This window comes from Adiantum capillus-veneris, chromosome 16 (assembly GCF_014529385.1).
Source record: "Adiantum capillus-veneris isolate H3 chromosome 16, ASM1452938v2, whole genome shotgun sequence".
Lineage (NCBI taxonomy): Eukaryota > Viridiplantae > Streptophyta > Polypodiopsida > Polypodiales > Pteridaceae > Adiantum > Adiantum capillus-veneris.
In genome coordinates this window covers 82,539,639-82,544,768 of record NC_140946.1, presented here as the reverse complement: position 1 = coordinate 82,544,768, position 5,130 = coordinate 82,539,639, and positions in this window count along the sequence as shown.

Sequence of the window (5,130 nt, the reverse complement as noted above, 5' to 3'; positions counted from 1 at the left end):
TGCGAGTGGCAAAAATTCTGTTCCCAATGCTTCTGCTGGCAGCACTTCGTCTGGCAATTCTGGTGATAAGGGCAAAAAGAGGATGTGTTGCCATTATTGTAAAGCTAATGATCACTTGATCAAGTCATGTCCTAAGTTGAAGGCCAAAGAGGCTAAGAAGAAAGAGGGTGGTTCCACTGCAAATGCTAGTTCCACTTCAAATGCAGCCATTGTTGAGTCTTTTGTGAAAGGAGACTGTAATGCTAATGTTGATGCAGAATGGGCTTTTAGTGCAGAGTGCGCTTACAATCCTGCTGTCCATGATGCATGCTTGTCAGTTGCTACAGATTCACATGTGTGGTATTTCGACAGTGGTGCTACAAAGCACATTACCTCACATCGTGAATTGTTCACCTCTCTCGAGTTTGTCCCTCATGGGAATTCAGTCACTTGTGCCAACAATGCCTCTTATCCGGTTCAGGGAGTTGGAAGGATTGTGCTTACTGCTGCAAATGGCAATTCCTTCACACTTGTTGATGCACTTTATGTACCTGGGATCAAGAAGAATCTCTTGTTTGTATCCGCACTTGCTAGACTTGGACTTGTAGTCAAATTTGTGGATGACAGATGTACAGTTCATGATCTCAGTTTTGGTGATGGAATTGTTGCATCTGGCCTTTTGTGCCGTGGGCTGTATAAGCTCACTTTGTATGACAAGTGTGGACAAAATTTTGCAAATGCACTTGCCGATTCAAGGGCTATTTTAGATGCAAAACTTTGGCATGCACGTTTTGGTCATCTGAATTTTGCCAGTTTTCTGCAAATATGGTTGCTTCTTTGCCGCCTCTAGAAGCACCTGTCAAACATGTTTGTGAAGGTTGTATTTTGGGTAAGATGCAGCGTTCGAAGTTTCCAAAGGATGGTTCACTTCGTGCCACATGCAGGTTGCAGCTTGTGCATAGTGATGTTTGTGGGCCCATGCAAACTCCATCCTTGGGCAATTACCTTTACTTCGTGACTTTCATCGGATGATTACTCCAGGCATGCATGGGTATTTCGCTTTAAAGGCCGTCCCGCAGTTTTTATGTGCTTCAAACAATTTCTCGCTATGGCTGAAAATGTCTCGAATTTACTATGGCACCTCAGTTCCCATCGAGGGGGGAGTATATGTCTCATGAATTCAATGCATTTCTAGCTAGTCCTGGGATAAAACACCAATGTATAGTGCGTTATACACTCAACACAATGGTGTTGCTGAGAGGAAAAACATGTCACTTTACAGAAATGGCACGATGTATGGTCAAAAGTCAAGCTTTGCCGCATTCTTTTTGGCTTGAGGCCATCATGTGTGCCACTTATGTACTAAACATGTGTCCTACGAAAGCTTTGCAGTCTATTACTCCATATGAAGCATGGCATGATAGAAAGCCTTCTATTGAGCACATGTGTGTTTTTTGGCTGTTTGGCATATGCTTTGGTGCCACAAACACAGAGCAGAAAATTGGATGATAAGGCTGTCAATGTATTTTTGTTGGGTATAGTGCTGAAAGCAAAGGTTATAGGTTGTATCATCCGCAAAACAAAACGTATTCTGGTTTCACGGGATGTAGTGTTTGTGAAAGATTCTGTTCAACCCTTGCTGTCATGTACTAGAGACAGTAATGTAAGCTCACAGGACATTTATGACACTTTGTTGCCTCTTTTCAGTGGTGGAAATACGAATGTAAGTTCCAATGAGGCAAATATACAGATTATGGGGGTTTCTGAAAATGTTATAGATCAGCCTATTACTGATGCAGATGTACTTGATGAGGACAGGGCTGAAAATGAGCAGGCTAGAGGTATGCCAAAATGGCTGGTGCACACTTTGCGTGATAGTAAATTGGATGCACCTTTGTCTAGTCGTAATCGTTCAGGCTCTCGCCATGCATCTTATGCATCAGATTGTTATGCTTTGGCCGTGTCTAGCTTACATGATGTTGAGGAACCTCTGTCTTTGGATGAAGCACAGAATTGAGAAAATTGGATGGCTGCCATGCAATCAGAATATGATGCACTTATAGAAAATGACACATGGACTTTATGTGATTTGCCTCCTGGCAAAAAGGCCATTGGTACGAAGTGGGTTTACAAGTTGAAACGCAAGCCGGATGGTGAGATCGATCGCCATAAGGCTCGACTTGTTGCAAAGGGATATGCATAGCAAAAAGGCAGATTATGAAGAGACCTTTGCCACTGGTTGTATGACTACTGTGCGTTTTCTATGTGCATTGGCAGCTCATTTTGGTTGGGATGTACATCAATCAGACATTGTTACTGCTTTCTTGAATGGTGACATATTTGAGGAAGTTTATGTAACGCAGCCTCACGGTTTTGTCATAAAAGGACAAGAGGACAAAGTGTGCATATGTAAGAAGGCTTTGTATGGGTTGAAGCAATCTCCTCGTGCTTGGTATGAGAAAGCTGACACTCATTTGGTCAAACGAGGCTTTCGTAATAACAGTCCAACAAAAAGCACATTGTATGTAAAGCGTGAGGGTGATGTACTTCTCATTGTGGGTCTTTATGTCGATGATCTGCTGATCACTGGACCAAATGAGAGACATATTGCTGAATTTAAGGCTGATTTGAATGCTACTTTCAAGATGAAAGATTTGGGGCTGTTGCATCATTACTTGGGTATACAATTTAAGCAGTGTGATGGTGGTATTGCCTTGTGTCAGAAAAGTTACATAGACACATTGCTATGTAAGTTTGGACTTGAGGATTGCAAACCTATTGCCACTCCCATGGAAACAGGTTTGAAATTGAGTCTACATGATGCTAGTGATCCTGCTGATGTCACTCTTTATCAAACTGCTGTTGGCTACCTCATTTACGTATGCAACACGAGGCTGGATATTCAATCTGCAGTCTCAGAGGTCATCAGATTTATGCATAGCCCAGGGTCTAAGCATTGGCAAGCTATCAAGAGGATTTTCCGCTACCTTAGTGGCACTTTACATCTTGGCTTGTTTATCCCAAGGGGGGATCATTGCTGCCATACTTACATGCTTTTTCGGACTCAGATTGGGCTGGTTGTTTTGACACGAGAGTGTCCACAAGTGGTTTTTGTTTCATATTTGGTAGTTCATGTATATCATGGTTGAGCAAGAAGCAACCTACTGTGGCCACTTCGAGTTGTGAGGCTGAGTACAGGGCAGTCTTCACAGCTACGGTTGAGTGTGTATGGCTCAGACGCCTTATGACTGATTTGGGTGTTGGACAGGACACTGCCAACACTATCTACACTGACAATCAGAGCGCATTGCCAGTTGCGAGGAACCAGTTTTTCATGCTTGCACAAAGCACATTGAGGTGCATTACCACTATGTGAGGGAGAGGCTCTCAGTAGGAGAGATTAGCTTGGCTTATGTGCCAACATATGACAACCTTGCATATATTTTCACAAAGGCATTGTCTTGTGAGAAGTTTGAAGCTTTCCACAAAGCTTTGCGCTTACTCCCCTTTGTGGACTGATCATGCCCTCACTGCATGGCACTTCCCTTTACTCATGTGCCAGCTCTCGTTCACCGCATCACCCCAAGGGGGATTTGTTACCATATACATGTGGTAGTGATGTGTGTGAAAACACTAGGACTGCCGTGACATTTTTTTCCTCTTTAGAAGGTTTTTCCCCATGCATTGTATATACGCCCATTCATTCTAGGGCTATCTATCTTTCCATTGCACACTAAGTAATACACTCTTTGTTGTGTGCATTGAGCTTCCTTCGTCTTCTCCAAGCTGTGTGCGTTTCCTTGCAACCCTAATTCCAACAAATGACGACGATGACGATAATGATTCTCCTGATAAAAAAGGGCAACTGTGGTCATACAGAGCAAACCCCAGATCAACCAAGGAGCAGTAATAACAAACTACAGACAACTAAGAAGACCAACTTGATTAGACTCAAATGCCTAGGACAATCAAAAACAAAAACCAAATGGAGTTAGCACAGATGGATAAGGGTAAAGATGTTCAAATTGAGAAGGACTTCGATACCCAGCCCAACTCTTTTATTTTAGTTCATTAGGAGGCAATGAGAGGATTGTTGTATGAGTGCATTGTTGGAAGTCTCGTATTAAGTTTGAGAGGCATAATGGATGTGTGTGAGCAAAGGGTAGAAGAAGGGAGGTTTTTTCCTTTGCCTCCTTCCTATGATCAACCATTTCCCACAAGACTAACTCCAACAATGTGACCTCTTATAACTGCAAATCGATCGTATCATTGCTTTCTACCACTATTGAGAATCTCCATTTTCCCCCCCACTACCATCCCAAATTTGTATAGGTGTCATCCTCTTAAAAACCTTTTCACATTGTGATTGCTTGAACTACATGTTTTCAATATTTACGTTCTGTAGGCCACATTTGTTGAGTGATTCGTATGATATATTAGTAACAAATTTTTCTTGACTAACATTGGAGCAATAATGGTAGTAAACTTTAAGGTTGCCTTTAAAATATCAAGCATGAGGACTCCCATCTTGTGTTCACTTAGTTCCTTCTACCGTGGGGTTCAAAAAACAAGCTGCTTGATTTTTGTGAAACGTGAAGGGGACTATTCTTTTTGTTTTATTCCTCTAAACAATCACTTAATTTGTAAAGGGGGTTTTTATTGCTCCAAACAATCGCTTAATTATTAAAGGGGATGGACCCTCGTCACTATATGGCATGGCCATATGGTTCATAGGGGATCTAGGGCCCAAATTGGGGGGGGGGGGGGGGGGGGGGGGGGGGGGGCCGAGGCGGCTTTAATCTCAAGCGTCTTATCATGCAGTGAACTAGGGGTGAACTAGGGGCGGGTAAACTAGGGTGTGATCATGTGCCATGCCAACATGGGACAACGGCACACGCTAGAGTGATGGTAGGGCATTCGTGTGGCACCTGGGAGGTCTTGGGTTCGACCCACACCCTGCGAGGCGGGTGAACTTGGGGTGCCATTTTTGCCTCGAGTTCACCCTCTAGTTCACCGCACGATCGGACGACTGCGATCAAGGTCGTTCCACGCGCTTGAATTTGGACCCTAGATCCCTCGTGGCTGACCCCGTGAGGGTCGATAAGATTTGAACTTGCACCGTCTACAGCACCCACTTAATGACGTGTACAG